General features: G+C 31.1%; 1 pseudogene; it reads left to right on the forward strand.

Moving 5' to 3' along the window:
* The first annotated feature begins 11,266 nt into the window (after positions 1 to 11,266).
* Positions 11,267 to 11,850, forward strand: LOC148268922 (agamous-like MADS-box protein AGL80 pseudogene; annotated as a pseudogene).
* The last annotated feature ends 7,334 nt before the right edge of the window (positions 11,851 to 19,184 follow it).

Raw genomic sequence — 19,184 nt, forward strand, 5'->3', positions numbered from 1 at the left:
GTGAAATCAATTATTCTGATGGGATTACATCGCTAGTTTTCATTAATTTAATCATTTTGTTTTGATTAAATTATTATTAAATTTTAATTTCTAGAAATAATAGAATTTCTATAATTCTGGTACTTGATACACAATCTCGTAGGACGATATCTACTTATCACTTTATTATTTGAACGATTTTGTGCACTTGCGAATTTGCCGGTCAAATATAAAATCTTTAACTAGTTTTAGTTTTTTATATGTATAACAGTATGCAATATGTAGAACATTATAATTATCTTAAAGGTTGGAATCAATAATGGATGATGAATTGTTTCATTCTAATTGTTTTTGGGACATGGTTGTGCCTTTTTCTTTTTCTTCTCAATCTATATTATGGTTATCGGATGTATTGTTTAATGGTACTTTTATTGTGTTTGTAATAGTTAATTGCTATTGTTAAATTTTATTTCTTTTGGAAAAAAGAAATAATTATCTTAAAGGCTAATATAGAGTGTCAAGGAGAAGGTATATATATATATATATATATATTAGTACCAGGCTAATATCATTTTTTAATTGGAAGAGAGATAACACTTCTATATTTTTATTGCATTAAATTGGCAGGAAATATATGTTTGATTTCTTTAAGAATTTTGCGGCTATTACAAAAATCAATACAAAGTATTCATATACATTACCTTTATTATACCATTTTAAAATTGAATCATACTAATCTTTTCTAACAATATGATTGGTATTTCTTCTCTTCATAAGAGATTTTAGATTCAAATTATGTATTTTTATAGATTATCTTTAAGAGTTTATGTCATCTAATTAATGAAATGTATGAATTATTACTAAAAAATCTAAATCCTAAATTTCATTTCTATATTTTAAAAGTAATATTTTTCTGAAAAGTAAGATGTCTTTTGTGACATCGCAAATGTTATTTGACGCATAAGGGTGTCAGATAAAGAAATAGATTACGGTGCGTAAGAGTTAAATATATGCAGCGGAGCAATTTATTACAAATCCCTGATAAAATATATGAGTTCCCAATTACATGTATAACTAAGGCCAAAAGTGATGTCAAAATACAAAATATCAAAATACGAAAAGGGGCACTTCTATAATTATGTAAAAGGACTCGTTAGAGTGCGAGACAAGTCAGGCACTTATAAAGGTTTAAGGATCCACGGGATCCTCAAAGACTTCAAGTGGTAGGTCAGCGATCAGTTCCTCACTATCTTTCCCATCTAGAGGGAGGGCATGGAAAGGAGTGAATTCTATATACTCAGTAAGGAAAACAATATTTAAATAACATCATAAGATTTTAAAGGTAATTAAAGATATCATCATTTCTTACCATCAAGAGTCATGTCAGGGTTCTTTATTAAATTATGAAAGTAATTTATTTTATTTAAAGAAAATATCATATCATAGTCATATCATATCAATCAAGTATATCATGCTGAAAATAGAGAAAATCAAATAAATCATGATATGCACTATTTTTGTGTCATTCTTTGCAAAGTCGTTCTGACTTCCATCTATTGAGGGCGATACAGATTCCCAGCTACCCATGTGGAATGAAAAATTCATTTAATTTGTAACAGCAATTTGTGTCCTCTTAAACTAACAACACATTTACGGCTTGCTAAACCAATATCACATTTACAGCTTGCCAAACCATGAAATGATCTATGACCACAGTCATACAAACTACAGTGGTCCTACATGTTAACTATGGCCACGACCATACTTCGCTTAAGATGACCCCTACAATCATTACGCATCACCACTCTCGTCAGAGGGTATGCCGTCATCCACAGGGAGTGATCCTCTCATGTCTTTTCAGACCAGATGGGGGAGAAATAGGAATCCCTCAGAGATAAAAAGCCTAACGAAACACTTTATACATTATGCATGCCAATATTAGTACATGTTTCTCATGTTTGTACATCATTTCATGCTTAATCATTTTTCTATCATATTGCATCACATATCAATATTTATTTCATCTAAATTACACATGCAAATTAACAAGTTCATGCACGATCATAGAACATGCATTAACATGTGAAATTACTTAGTTTAGGCATAAAACTAACCATGAAATTACTAATTTAAACCTTATTAATTTTACTCTGGAAATGCTCCTTAGGATGTTTAAAAGTAAATACTGAATTCTTTACCGAAACCTCGATGTTTTCTATGCCTTTTCTTCTTCTTCTCGTCTCTCTCTCTCTCTAAAGCTCTTGGCAGATGGAAGAATGAAAATCGAAGTGATGGAGAGATGGTGAAGGGGTGGTCACTATTTATAGAAATTGAGGACCATCGGATTTGTGCCAAGTGGCAAAATATGGTGAGGAGAGAGAAAGTCAATGAGAAAGGTGTGATGTGATGACTAACGAATGTGACCAATGGATGGACGATGCAACATGATAGTGGCACGAAAATTAGAGGCATGCCACCTAAACAGAGATGGCACGTCACCCAAGCGAGCAGAGCCTGCGCGAGCAGGATCATTCCCATGGGATTTTCTGCTTTTTTCTCCATTTTCCTAAAATTTATTTAAATAATAAATAAAATAAAATTTTTCCTATGAGAAAACAAAGTAATTAATTTTAAGATTTATCAAATCAAATAAAATACAAAACTTAAAATACGAAAGACGATATTCATCCAAAAAATTAAAAATACAAAATATTAAGGGGTTTTAAATGACCTTAAGGCCTTAATAAATTAGGGTTCTTATTACAAATTAAGCACGAAGGTTTTCAGGGTGTTACATTCCCCCACCTTAGAAAATTTGATCACCCAAATTTGTTATGATTAGATCTGGAAAATTCTCTCTCATCTCGTTCTCCAACTCCCAGGTCACCTCTTCGGAGTGTGTTGTTGCCACTACACCTTCACCTTGGGAATCCTATTGTTGTGCAAACCCTTATTGGTCCAATCAAGGATTTTTGCGAGGAGCTCCTTGTATGTCATATCAGCTTGAACCTGCATCTCTTGGTGAGAAATGATGTGAGAAGGGTCATGGTGGTACCTTTTGAGCATGGAGAGAAGGAAAACATCATGTAGACCCATAAACTCTTGGGGTAGATAAAGGCAGTATGCCACAGGCCACATAATAGGGGCTTAAGTTTCCCTTCTTATCGAATCAAATTTTTCCCTTGTAAGGGAAGATCTTAAGGATGACTTGATCGCCAACTGCAAATTCTAAGGTCTTCTACAATTTTCAACATAGCTTTTCTGGATAATTTAGGCAATGGCTAAATTCTTTGAATGATAGCAACTTTTTCAATAGTCTCCTAGACGAAATCATGTCCCAAATGACACTAGTTCCCGACTTCTTTCCAACAAGTGCGAGAATGACTGGGCCTACTGTACAGAGCTTCATATGGAGCCATGCCGATGCTGGAATGATAACTGTTATAATAAGTAAATTCACACAGGGGAAGATACTCATACCAATTATCACCAAAGTCGAGGACACAAGCGCGCAACATGTCTTCTACTGTTTGGATAATATGTTCAGACTAACCATCAATCTGGAAAAGATAAGTAGTGCTGAAGTATAATCCAAAACTGAGTGCTTCTTGAAAACTATCCCAAAAATCGTAGGTATACTGAGGATCACAATCGGACAAAATAGATGAGGGGATACTATGGAGTCGAACAATTTCGTCGATGTATAAATGGGCTAATCTGCTGGTGGAATATGTGGTTTTGATGGGTAATAAGTGAATAGTTTTGGTCAACTTGTCAACATTGACCCATATGGCATTATGACCAGGAAAGGTTTTGGGCAGGCCGGTGACAAAGTCTATTGTTACATGCTCCCACTTCCATTCTGGAATAGGAAGGCCTTGCAACAAACCAGCAGGTCTCTGGTATTTTGCCTTAACCCATTGCCAAGTAATGCATTGAGAGACATAGTTGACAATGTCCTCCTTCATTCTAGGCCTCCAATATTGATGCTTCAGGTCCCCAATACATCTTGGTACTTCTGAAGGTAATGGAAAGTTTAGAGGCATGGGCAACTTTGAGAACATCCGTTCTGATAGCGACAGGAACCCAAATATGATCCAAAAATCTGTGAGCCTGAAATTAGAAAACTCATAAGAAGTAAGCTTACTCAAATTTTTGTTATTTTTGGGTCTGGACTGAGCTTCCTAAATCTTCATGAAAAGATCAGGCATTTTTATAAATTATCTTTAAGAGGTTGTGTCATCTAATTAATAAAATATATGAATTGTTACTAAAAAATCTAAATCCTACATTTTAATTCTATATTTTAAAGTAATATACCTTTTATCCATAACAACTAGAATTATAAAACCAACCATAAGGAATGCCTATATAGCAAAATCAACCATTAGCATCATCTATAATACATGAGATGTTTGAGCATAAAACAATAGCAAACAAATGCATAAATGACAACAACATAGTATAAACACTACATTACACATCTAAAACAACTTTCTATATGTGTATGTGTGATGATATATCTCTTTAAGGAAGTTTAACAACAATATGAAAGGGTTATTTGAGACACCTAACTATCTAAACTAGTTGACATAGAATTGATTAACTTTGGTTGTGCATGAATTTCATATTGTAAGTATAGAAGCTCCAAGGATCATGCTTATATGAGGTAATGGATACCTTATAGATTCTGAGAATTTGAACAAGCATTCCTTTGGCTATATGTGCACTAAAAAGAAAAAAGAAACAACTAAAAGCATGCATATCACCCACACCCACCAAAGATCTCCAAGCTTTTACCAATATCCTTTCAAACCCATTTGTTCCTCTCTTCTACCCAGCTTTCTTGCTCCCTCTCACTCATTCACAGATACTTGAAAGTAGTGCATATCTGCTAGAGCTTTACAACTCTGTAAATTCCTATTCACTTTTCCTATTAACACCTCATCCCACACCACAACGACTAGTCAACTTGTTTTCCCGCTATCGCAAACATCACCATCTTAAGACAACCTCCCATACATCTTTCATATTACACATCTTTGGTATCACGTAGAATTTGGTTAATAATACATGAAGCTACCTATTAGCTAACAACTCATTAGTGATATATGAAGCTACCTATAATTAATCATTTTTATGAAAATGCTTGAAATTTAACGACTAGAACTAGCAAATATGATGCAATAATACAATAAATTATTAAGCATATACTATTGCCAAGAATATAAATTCTTATCTCATCATTGATTTTTTTTTTCATCTAGATAAAATCCAAATCGCGATGCATTTTCTTGTTCCTGAACGGGCTTCTTCCATTTTTTATTCAATTTTTTTAGGTTTAGGCTCTACTACGAGTAAAGATCTGCAAAATTTAGATTTGCACATATAGGATAAATCAACCCAATACCGCATCTTTTTCTACGACTTCCTTTTTTTTTCAATTCATTTCTTTCATGTCTTCTATCAAACATTTAACGTATTAATCATATTATTCTTATTCAACTGATTAACAGTTGAGATCACTCCTATTTAGAATTTATTTCTAAATAGAGTTGTTTATGATATAAGTGGTAATCATCGATATATTACCAATTTGGTTTTTGCTGAATGGAGCTTGGATACTTCATTTTATTTGTCCAACCAAGTCAACCATAAATCATTCTAATTGATAATATTAATCCGAATTCCCCCCCAAAAAATGGATCTAATGTATTATTCCAGAATTTTTAGTGCATTTATGGTGTAAATGTGTATTTAATTGTCATTTAATTTTTTCTTTGTAAAATTATATACACAATATGCCTCTAAATAGTGGTATCTTAATAATAAAATATAATTTTTTATTCCCACAAGATAACATGGTATTGGAGTTGTTAATATATCTAGAACAATTTAGGTAGCTAATATATGAATAAATTGTGTTTTTCATACAAAAATAATGAATAGGGGTGAGTTTGATAGAAAATAAATAATGATAGATTGTTGAGAAGAACATTATGGAGCAAGAGGAAATGGGAACATGGTTGGATTGATTCGTGAAAAGGATGAGGGAGAAGTTTTATCAAAATATGGCTCTGATAGCCATAACTATATTAAAAATATAAATTGCACAATATTTATTGCTTATGTGTATGATTCACACTTTTAACCTAAGTAGACTTAAAACTTAAAATATGTATTAGAATATAAATAATTAATTGAGTTATTTCCTATTAGTTTAAACTTTTAAGATAAAGGTTTCATTTATAATTTAATGATTGTACTATTTTTAGTAGTCATTCTAATCCTCCTATGAATAGGGGCTTGTGTCGTCTCAAAATTTCTGCTTTAACAAGGCTAATTCATAGGTAGTTTTGAGTTGATGCATGCAACTGGTTCTAGCAACATCTCTGGTGGTTTCTCCATGTTGATATTCTTTCATGCACTTAATTTATTGTTGGGCTTTTCCAGCTTCATGATTAGCTTGACTACCAACTGTATATATGATGCATATGAGCCTTTTTGCCTATTCACAATGGCAAGATAAAGTTGTTATGCAGTTTTTTTATAGTGCTTTTAATTCTGCATGACTTTAATTAATCCTCAGGTGTGAGCTTTGCTTCTTTGTAACTATGTTTTCACTATTTTACTAGCCTTGTTTTTCTATCTATATACTTGACTTTTAAGCTATGAATTTTTTCTCAATAAAGTTCTCTTTTTATACTCTTTTTTTGAAAAAAATATTTGTTCTTCTTGCACAAGATTGTTATTTTTTAATTAATAAATTTAATACAAATATACTTTATCTTAGGCCAAAAAACAAATTTGTTATATACACAAGAAAATGAAAAAAGTGATATCAGAAGTCCTAGGGGACATATTTTTAAATGTTGGATTGCCTGTAGGGTTGCTCTACATGCGGATCTCCCTCATGCATACATATCGATCATAAAATTTGGGATGCATCAATTACCCTTAACTTCCTTAACTGGAAGATTCAAGATGTTATATTTAGGAAATATAATTTCAAAGTATCTTCTTATAAATAGTTTGCGTTATAGGTTTTAGCTATTCATTACTATTTTACATAATTAATGAAGTATATATATATATGTTTATTATTATAGCACTTTTTAATTTTCTAATTATCATGAACTTTTTAAAAACTAAGATAACCTTTATTTATCAAAGAAAATAGCCATACAACATCATCTTAATCTTTATTCATCTTATTATATTACTCTATTAGTTCATTTCATACATAACACTATTAATTAATTCCAAACAATTAGCTCTTTAAGGGTTTGGCTGTAGGTTAAGTATCACATATTTTTCCGTAATTAAAAGATAATTTTATTAATAAAATGGCAGCCGCATGTCCTTTTTCTCTTTGAATAATAAAAAATAATTTTGTCAATAAGGATAGTTCCTTCTTTTTTAAAGAGAGAATTACAAAAAAACACAATCGCCACCCTTTGGAAAATGAAAAGCACAATTTAAGAATAAAATTACATGATAATATAGGTGATTTAAAATAGAAGCTAAACGTGAAAAGAGCATATTCTTAAAACATCTGTTATATGATCCCCTATCATAGCCTCATACAGATACATCAAAAGGTAAGTTACGTTTCAAAAAAGAATTCTTTCATGAGTTAGATATAATTGTTTATGCTTTAGCTATATATATATGCATATACGTACTTATACTAAAATTTTTATGTTTTTAACTTTTTTCTTTCTAAAACAATTTATTTTTATTTATCTTGTAACAATTAACTATTTTGACATTTTAGAAATTGTAAGAGGAAGTGAATGGCAGAATATTGCAGCTTATGTACGTTTGAGATAGTCAATTGATGAAGATTGCCAAAGCTTAAAACACTACCCAATCTTCTAAATATCTAATAAAGCACGTAGTCACTTATCGAAACTGAACTAATCATCCGCCCTATTTCATCATCAACTTGAGTAAAGAGATTTATTTCCTATTTAAACAAATACCAACTCATATTTCTCGTATTTGTTCGATGACATCCTAAAAAGTTAAAATTTTCACGTAATACTATAAAATAAAAAACAAAGTTAGAAGAAAAAAGTATGCCTTCTTACACAACTTTCTCTTTAGCGTGGTGAATTGATAAGCTAAGTAAGAAACAAATTTGAAAAATATCAATAGTCTTGACATTAAAACTACTGAAGATGATTTCACTTATAGTTAAACTCAACTTCAAGCTTAGAGACTTCAATAATTTGGTGAATTAATAAGCCTAAATAGGGAAAGAATCTCGAAAGCATCAACACTTAATTGGATCCAGACCTTTAGAAGACAAGTATTGGTGATTTTAGTGAGTAATATAGCTTTTATGATAGCTTTACCTAGGATTTTGGACTAGTGGTGAATAAGGAGATGATAGTTGCTAAGGAGTGATTTAAAATGAATTGTATTGATCTTGGAGTATCAAATTGAGTAGGAGAATTTTTTATTAGTTTTGACTATTTCTTTAGCCCTCTGGATGGGTTTATGATGCTGTAACATTGGTTCTAACTAGTCAATGAATGAGGCTATTTAGTGTGTATGTATTGGTACCATTAGAACTCATACAATGCTTGTTTACACTGATTCTTCTATTTGTTTGTTTACCTATTAAATCGCTATTAAAAGTTACACATGCAGTTCTTACTTTTCTACTTATGTTATTGTATGATGCTCAATTTGACACTTCTCAATTTTTTACTTTTTCTTATAGGAGATAATTGATGCTAATATAGAGGGTAAATTAATGAGCATGTTGAATATGGTCATTTTCTTTTATTTCTAACTTATACCTAAGAGAATGAGTAGATATTTAGAGTTGTCTATGGTTATAACAGGTTCACTGAGCTGGTGAATTAACGTGGCATCAAGCTTGTATCAAGGATCTAATACATGGAGTTTTTCCTTTGAAGAAAAGGAAATGAAGGGGATTGGTGGTAGTTAAGGCTATATGAGGATTATGAAAATTATCAGTATATATATTTAACTTTTCTTGTCTACTTATACAAGATCTTAATATAGATATAGAGAATGAAATGTAATGTGTTCTTGCATGTATATATGTGTATTGTTTATTTTGATTTGCAGGCCTTATGAAGATCGAAGAAGATAATAGGCAGTTCTTTGGTTACTTTAAAACTATGTTGTGACTTGGGAACTAATTATTAGTGTGTCCATATTAGAAGAGTATAAAAACAAATACAAGATTACATATGAAATGTTTGCAAATCATTATAATTAGCTAGAGAGCAAATCGTATATATATATATATGCATAAAGTGAGTCAAAAGAAAAGGTGCGCATATATAATTGTGGTACGATGATGGTAATCGAGGAAGTATTTATGAATCCAGTTCATTGCATGCGGCTAATTTATTGTATATATAAAAATAAATATTTCTGTAACTTGTTCATCACATTGTGGGCTTGAGTTCCAAATCCACATTGTCAATTCAAAAATGAATCTCCCTAAAAGTTGAGTTAGGCAGGCAGTAAAAAAGGAGAGCAATTATATATGTAGGTATATATATATGTATGTATTACACTTTTTTGAATATTGAATACTGGATGCAGAATCTTTTGTTTAAATCATTAATTGTATATAGAAGAAAATATATACACACACAAAATATTTTAGTGCATCAAACCATATGTATAGTATACAATTTGAAATAATTTATTCCCATATCTATATTGAAGGAAACTAGGTTAATATGCCAAAGGATTCATTAAATAATTAGGGAGCTAATTAGCTTAATTATAATAATTTTTATTTTAATTGATCTATATGTAAATTAATTATATATATATGTTACATAATTCATTATAATTGCAATATATTTGATTATATAATTCATAAAGAAAAAAATTAATTATATGACATGATACAACAAGACCATCAAAAGTTGTGTTTTTCTAGTTGATATTTTTCTTTCTATTGATATTTACCTATACATCATAAAAATTTAGATGCTCACCCTTCCATACACATATACAAACATCTCAATATATATTTACCTACCTTAACATGTATTCCTTCCATCGGTACCTTATATATTACATGTATATATATATATGTATATATCAACTGGATCAGACAACAAATATCTGGCCCGTACTTGGTTTATAGTTAATTTGCTCGACATGCAAACTTTAATTGGTAAGATTTCGAAATTTTCCATGCAAAACATAATTACTAATTACACTCCAACAGTATTCTAATACCATAAAAACTTAGTTATGATATATATACATAGATATATATTGCGATTAATATTTGTTCTTGTGTTGTGAAATATATAAGCCAATTTAGTTGAATAAAAATCATATAAACAATATAATGATCAAAACAGTAAAAGTAGAGAAAAGACATGAGAGAGTAAAAACAAATATATTTTAGAAATTTAGCATTAAAAAAAAACTATTATTTTTATTTATATTTGATAGAGTAATAACAAGGAGTCAAAGTACAAAACAAAAGATAATTCATTTAATCAAATACATTTCTCACATTTATCATAAATACAAACATTAAAAAATTCAAAAAAAAAAACATTTTAATGTCACAAAATCCCTTATTAATTTACAAGGTAATGGTATATTAATCTGTTGTATTTTTTTGAGTTCAACTATTAGTTCAACAACTTTCTAACTAATACCATTGACTTTTAAAAGTATAAATTTAAATTATTGTTAGTATGTAATGTGAACTCTGATATAGAAAAAAAAGATATCTATGGTTTTTGTAATTTTTTTAAAAATAATTAAAAAATAAAATGGCGGTAACTGTAAGACATCAAGACATACAATTAAGTTGGATTATAAGGTGATGGCCATATTAGTTGACGGTTAAGAGATAATATTTGTGTGTGTGGTTGCCATGTATAATTGACTTCATGTTGAAGATAATGCAGGAGAGAGTAGGTAGATGCATGCATTACAGTGAAGCAATAGTTTTTAATTAAAAGGGATGGCCACAATTGAATAATTTTATATAAATGCAGCCTTACAACAATTTACTAATTAAATTTTTTCAATTACATTACCCTAAATCAAAAGATTTTTCCATATCCCCTATTAAAGAAATAACATTTTTGGAGATAATTTGGGCATTCCACTTGCAGTTTTAGAATGCACCACATCCTACCTTACATGGTATATTCTTCCATATTAAAATACTCCGCCCCTATTCCTTAATAATGGCTACTCTACCGTCGTGTCGTTTTATATATACCCCCTCCCGCCCCTTGGGCACACATGACAAAATACCATGACTAGAAAGAAGGTTAAGCTTGCTTATATCACTAACAACTCTGCAAGAAAAGCCACATTCAAGAAAAGGAAGAAGGGGCTGATGAAGAAAGTGAGTGAACTTAGCACTCTTTGCGATGTCAAAGCCTGTACAATCATTTACAGCCCTTATAACTCGCAACCAGATATTTGGCCATCCCTTCTCGAAGCCCAACATGTGCTTGCTGACTTTAAGAGGATGCCTGAGATGGCGCAGAACAAGAAGATGGTGAATCAGGAGAGCTTCCTATGCCAGAGGATCACTAAAGCAATCGACCACTGAAGAAGCAGCGCAACGATAATCACAAAAAGGAGATAACGGATATCATGTTCCAAAGTCTTACTGGGAAGTCCCTCCACCAACTCAACATTATTGATCTCAACGATTTGGGTTGGCTCATCAAACGACACCTCAAAGAAATCCAAAAGAGCATGGAAACACTCAGCAAGTCACCTCAGCCTCAGGGGGCGACAGATAAAGGAGTGATGAAGGGTCCTGGTGAGACTTTCACTCAAATCAAAGAGGATTCTACAGTGCAGATGCTGCGGCAGTTGCAAATATAGTTCGTTTATGGGATGAATCCTCAAGCACAGCAACAGCGTTATTTTAGGTTGAACGGGGAACAGGTAGAGATGATGGTGCCATCCACATGTAAGAACTACCAGAATAATGGATTGGTATGGTCCAGTGTGTTTAATTACCCTTAGAAATTGAGAATTATGATATTTGATTTTGAATTTTTTAGGTGTTATTGGGGATGTACTTTAAATAACGAATTAAATTCCACCATAGAGATATGTTGTTAGTTTCTTAGTTGTCATAATCATCGTCTAAATAGTTGTAGTCATCATAATAGTTGTAGCTGTCATCCTCACAGATATAGTCGTCAAGTCACGTACATTCATGTACTTAGATTACTTTGTGTTATGATTTTCTTTAAATTAATCTTCACCTCAATATTTTAAATTTTCTGTGCTAGTTCTACTCTTCATTCTTTAATTTCTCCCTTTTTTCGGCTTGACGTGGCTGTATTACTATTTGTTAAAATATATGCGTACTCAATATAAATTTATGCTATCAGAATGCCCTTTTCTCTTCTTTCTTTTCTTTTTTTTTATACTCAATTCAAAGAGTACAGAAACATTGTTGATGCACTATATGTAGAAATTCAGTTTAGTTAAGAGGAAGATTAAACTCGTTAGATACTCAAATTTGTTTAGATTTCAAATGAAACTTTTGTGTAGAATTTAATAAATATGATGCGCTCTTCATATCATAGAATTAAAATTTGGGAGAATGGCATTGAGGAATAATATTTTTCTCAAAGAAAATTCTGATATAATCCGAATATCTAAAACAATTAATATTTTAATTAATATAAAATTTAAATATAATTCTAAAAATTTTATTTTAGTCAAAACATGCAATATTTTAAATAACTCAAATATATTGGAGAATCCCTAACGATCATAAATAGAATTTCGTGATGCAATTATTATGTTCAGAATACAGAAAATAACTGAAATAAATAATTTTCAAACTCAACAATCTGTAAATAGCTAATTAATACTTTACGCAAGAAGAAATGTACAATATATACATATACATATACATATACATATTTAAATATGTAGAATCACATAGAATAATAAATATAGAAAAATATTTTTGAGGGCTAATTTCAAACACTTTCAATAATTAGTACTTTGAATTTCTTTTACACATATAAATACTCAAAAATTAATGATATAAAGTCTCTTGCTATTAAAAAAAATGTTATTGATATAAAACAAGACCATATTTAACTCCAGTGACATAAATTACTACTTCAATTTTTTTTTAATATGATAATATGTTACTGTAGTATCTGTAGTACGATGTTGCAATTGATTCTTAAAGATAATGGCCAGTATTTAACCTTTATTAGTGGGATCACTTATTCAAAACTAATTTATACTTTTGCGATAACAGTTTCAAAAATTGATAAGACACAATATAAGTACTTTTTAAAAATGAAGATAAATGTAATAATACAATGAAACCACTTATACACTACTGTCAAAGTGTATAACACCAACATCCACGTGAAAAGTCTAGTATTCAAATTTTAATTGTTCATCTGGTTATATTATAATTAATTTTAACATATGATAAAATTTTCAATTCTTATTTTTGTAGAGGTAGAGAATTACCACTTGCAAGTATTATCATGCCTTAATTATATTTAACTTTTAGGAGGGTTGATTTCTATTAAGGCGGTTGGTAATGTAGTAAAGATCCTAGAATTGGACCTTTTTATACAATCTGTTAACTTTTGATATCAACCATTTTCTATTAAAAATGTGTTGAATGTATTTATTTATTTTTTTATGAATATGTCAATTTAGTGATATATAAAAGTACTTAAGTTTAGCAACTTTGTTTAAAATTAAATTTGCAGCGGATTTTATGTATGGATTGTAGAATTAATTATATTGATATTAATTGTAACATTTCATTTTCTCACATAATTATAAAATGGTTGATACCAACCTCCCTATCTTACACACACTCACAAATATTATCTCCTAACCATCAACTAATATGGCCTAACAATCTAACTTAATTGTATTTCTTGATCTCTTACAATTACCGAAATTTTATTTTTTAATTTTTTTTAAAAGAATAAAAAACCATAGATATCTTTTTTTTTTCTATATCAGATATCACATTACATATTAACAATAATTTAAATTTATACTTTTAAAAGTCAATGGTATTAGTTAGAAAGTTGTTGAACTCAAAAAAATACAACAGATTAATATACCATTACCTTGTAAATTAATAGGGGATTTTGTGATACTAAAATGTTCTTTTTGAATATGTTTGTGACATCCCAACTGTTAATTAAGGCAAATGGGTTCAGATACAGATTAAGAATGACAAATGCACGATAAAATTTATGCAACGGAACAAAATTATTACGAATCCCTTACAAATACATATGAGTTCCAATATGTATATATACAACAGTCATGCACTCAGACTTGTGTTCCCGCACTCTAATGAGCACAATAGTCTAGTGAAAAAAGTGGCTCTTATGTTTTGTTTTGTATTTTGCAACCATTTCTAGCCTCAGTATATGTATGTTTTGGAACTCATATGTATTCGTAAGGGATTTTTAATAATTTTGTTCCACTGCATAAATTTTATCATGCATTCGTTATTCTGAATCTGTATCTGACACCCATTTGCCTTAATTAGCACTTGGGATGTCACAGAAAGATAGTGAGGAACCGATCACTGACCTACCCCTTGATGTCTTTGAGGATCCCATGGATCCATAAATTTTTATAAGTGCATGACTTGTCTCGCACTTTGATGAGTCCTTTTACATAATAATAGAAGTGGCCCTTTTTGGATTTTGATATTTTGTATTTTCTCAACACTTCTGGCCTCAATTATATATGTAATTGGGAACTCGTATAATTTTTAAGGAATTTTAAATAAATTGTCTAAAATACTCAAAGGAGCTAGTAGCCAGTGTACACATGTACTTCTCATCAAACTATAAATTTGTAGTATATGTGTGTGTAATTGTTTTGTTCTCTAAAATATAGGGAACAAAGATAGATTATTCTACATATCTATTAATTAGTTAGAAGCCGATTTATAACTTAATTTAACGTATTTTGCAAGATATATGTACAATATTCATATTAATCAAAATATTAATTATTTTAGATGTTATGATTATACCGAGACTTTCTTTGAGGAAAATATTACTTGTTAATGCCATTATCCCAAATTTTAATTCCAAGATCTAAAGATCATATCCATATCTATTAAAGTTTATACAAAAATCTCATTTTAAATCTAAAAAAATTTAAGGAGCTAGCTAGCTTCATCTTCATCCTAACTAGACTGAATTTTTACATATATTGCATCAATAATGCTTTTATCCTTGCTCCATTGTGTATAAATAAAAAGAAACAAAAAGAAATGTGACATCCTGATGCCAAACAGTGCACCAACGTCCAAATAAGCAGACATAAAATAGATATTTATATTGCAGCAGAACTACACAACTCATACAAAATTTACAAAAGGCTGTATCCTGAGGCAATTAGGCCATCTACCTTTTAGAATACAAAATATTAGATAGCATAATTATAAAAACAAGCCTCAAAGTTCAAAACAAAATACAAAGTCTAGTCTAAACTATTCCTCTTGAAAGGAATCTAAACACGATTCTTCAGAATTTTCTTCCAAATCTAGATCTAAGGGGGGATTGGATATGGGTGAGTTCCAATACTTAATATGATAAATTGAAATAATGCAACATAGATATGTTTTAAAATATTCATTAATGCATGTTTAGTAAAACAATAATTTTAAGTTCAATTAACAAATTCAAATCAAAAGTTATCGCCAAATATTCATATCCAAATCAAATGTCGAATTCATATGAATCATCATGAAGACGCTCAATACCATATTCAATGGGTTTACATAACTCACGCACGTAGGATGAAACTTCTCTTTTGACACAGTTTTTCTTATACTAATTTATTATCTTAATTTATATTACCCTGATTGCAAACCTATACGCGCAGCCGCTTACACCTAGTTCTAGAGAGGACAAAAGAGATATTGATTAGTCATGTCTTGGTACACAGATAGACACAAACATACATTCACAAATATTAAATACAAATATAAATATCTTAGGTCTCTCACGTTTCCATCATTCATGCCCTTGAGCCCTAGACCATGAATATCAAATCATTCAGAGTCACAAGGACAACTGAACTACCGTTTCATTAAGGGATCAAAACCAGCACCCATATTGTAACATCCCACTTATCACCACACTAAACTTGTATCTAGAAACTCCTATTTATTAGGCCTTAAGGCCATTTGAACTAATTTAAATTTATCTTGTAGTTTATATCGTATTTCATAATTTTAATTTATTCAAATTTTGTTATTTTATTTATTATTATTATTATTATTTTATTTTTTTGTAGCATTTTTATTTTAAAATAATTTTCAGGAGAAAAATAGAAAATGAGGCAAAATCTCATGAGAAAACGCCTGCAGAAGAGGCTCGCCCGCACTGGCACAGAACAGTGTTTGCGTGCGTGCGTGCGCACACGACCAACACAAGACATGTGCAAATCCCATCGGCCAGGGGCATAGGGCCAGTTTGCACACGCATCGCATCGCGCACAGATTGGTGAGTCCGTGGCTGCGTCCCATTGTACACAAATAGGATAGTCCTCGCAGACATGGCTAAACACCATGCGCCCTGTGCACGCACCATCCTCGCAGACATGGCTAAACACCATGCGCCCTGTGCACGCACCATCCTGCGTGCTTGGGCCTATGCGTTGTAGGCCTACATGCTGCGCCATATGCGCTGTAACCCTGCACCGTTGATGAAGGATTCTTCCTCTGTTTTTCGCACTCCTGTCGTGTCATGTAAAATCACTCATCTTCAACTCAACTTTCTCTTTCCTCATTGGATTTCACCATTTGGCGCAAATCCAACGGTCCTAATTTTTTATAGATAGGGAGCCTTTCCTTTCATCACTTCCATTTCATTTTCAGTCTTCCAAGAGCTTAAAGAGAGAGGGAGTGATCTAGAGAGAGAAGGAGAAGAGAAGAAGAAGAAAGGTGTAGGAAAACTTTAAGATTTTGGTAAGAAATTTAGTATTTCCTTAAACATCTTAAGGAGTATTTCTAGAAAATCAAAATTAAGAAGTTTATGTTTTGTGTTTTGCATATTTTATGTTTAATAAAGTGATTTGTTCTTGATTTCAAGCATGCTATGTGATTTTACAGGCACTTAATAATTTGCATGTAAATTAAATAACATGAATGCGATGATAATTTTCTAAAATATATATAGAAAAAGATAGAAAGAGAAGGAGAATGAGCTTGAATGGCCTGAAAAATATATGTATTTATATTGACATGCATAATGTATCAAGCGTCTCATTAGGCATTTTATCTCGAAGGGGTTTCTATTTCTCCCTCCCCCATCTTGTCTAGAAAGACGTTAAAGGACTACTTCCTGTGGATGACAGCATACCCTCTAACAAGAGCGGTGACACAAATATTTGTTAGGGGTCACATTTGGTTAAGTACTATCGTGGTGATAGAATATATGATAAGACCACTGTGGTTGGTATGACCGTGGTCATAGATTGTACCATTGTTTGGCAAGCCAAAAATGTACCTGAGCAAATTGTCGTTATATATCTGATATGCTCATTCCACATAGATAGTCAGAAATTTGTATCTCCCCTCAGAGATAGAAGTCGGAATGAATTCGCGAAGCATGACACAAAAATTTGAGCATTTCATGATTTGATTTTTTTTATTGTTAAATATGATTTTGATTTGATCATTGTGACTATGAGATGATGTTTCTTTTAATAAATAAAATTATTTTCATAAAATAAGAAATGACCTTGACGTGACCTAATGGTAAGTATTAATGATATAATTATTCACTCTTAAAATCTTATGATTTTATTTAAATGTTATTTTCCTTACTGAGTATATGGAACTCACCCTTTCCATGCCCCCCAGATGAGGAAGATAGTGAGCAACCAATCATTGACCTACCCCTTGAAGTCTATGAGGATCCCGAGGACTCACAAATCTTAAGTGCATGACTTGTCCTAGACTCTGATGAGTCTAATTGCATAGTGAAAGAAGTGGCCCTTTGTATTTTGTTGCCACTTCTGGCTTCAGTTATATATATTGTAATTGGAACTCATATATTTTGGTAAGGGATTTGTAATAATATTCTACACTGCATATAATTTTTATAATGCACTAGTAATCTGTTTCTGTATCTTGCATTATTATGCTTTAATTTGCATTGGAGATGTCATGCATATTCTAGCAGTTCTGGAATAAATAATCAAAACTAAATTCCTCTCAAAGGAAATATGGTGAACCAGATTTAACTAGATTATGTGTTTGTTAAATTTTGACTTTTTATTTTATTAGTTAACTTTCTAGATTCTTTTAATGTGGTTTTATTATTTCTTTTGTCTTTTACTTTCAAGTTTTTTAAATGTTGATTCTCCTTCTTTTATAATTATTTATATATTTAAAATTTCTTTCTAATGAGCTTTTAGTTTATAAAATTATTCTTAGAATTTTAAGATCTTAGTAATTTTATTAGATTTATTCTTTTAAATTAACCACATCATTTTTTGTTATACCAAAATTTCAATTTATACCAATATTCCTAAAATACCAATTTGTCCAAAATTTACTTAGTTTACTACATTACAGATTTTATATTTATTTTACCTTGTGCCCGTGGGAATTTATCCTCCTACCCACACCCGCGGTGTGGGGAGCACATTTGCGAAGACCCCTCAGCATCCGTAGAAGCCTGGTAGATCAACACGATGCCCAAGGCTTGCTGCAATGTGCAGGTGCTTAGAGTGTAGTGGCATTCCCACACAAAGACCTTGTACGCAGATGCGCACCAACACGCATCATAGTGCCATAAGATGCCCGAATGACTGTGACGACAACAACTACAACTACTATGGTGATTAGAACTATTAAGACAATGACTACGAGTTTGACAACCTATCTATGTAGTGGACTATAAATGGTTAATTAAAATACATCTCCAACAACATCAAAAAAATTAAAAACTAAACATTCTAATACTTGATTCCTAAGGGTAATTAAACATGATGGACCATATTAGTCTGTTATTCTAGTTGTTCTTATCTGTGAATGGCATCATCATCTTCGCCTGCTCCTCGTTGGCAAATCCTACATGAAACTGTTGTTATACTTATGAGTTCATCCTGTCAATGGACCACTCTTATGGTTGTTGTAGCTCCTACACAAGAGAATCCTCCTTAATTTGAGCAGA

Source organism: Carica papaya, chromosome 2, assembly GCF_054855325.1.
Source record: "Carica papaya isolate Zhongbai chromosome 2, ASM5485532v1, whole genome shotgun sequence".
NCBI classification, from domain to species: Eukaryota; Viridiplantae; Streptophyta; class Magnoliopsida; order Brassicales; family Caricaceae; genus Carica; species Carica papaya.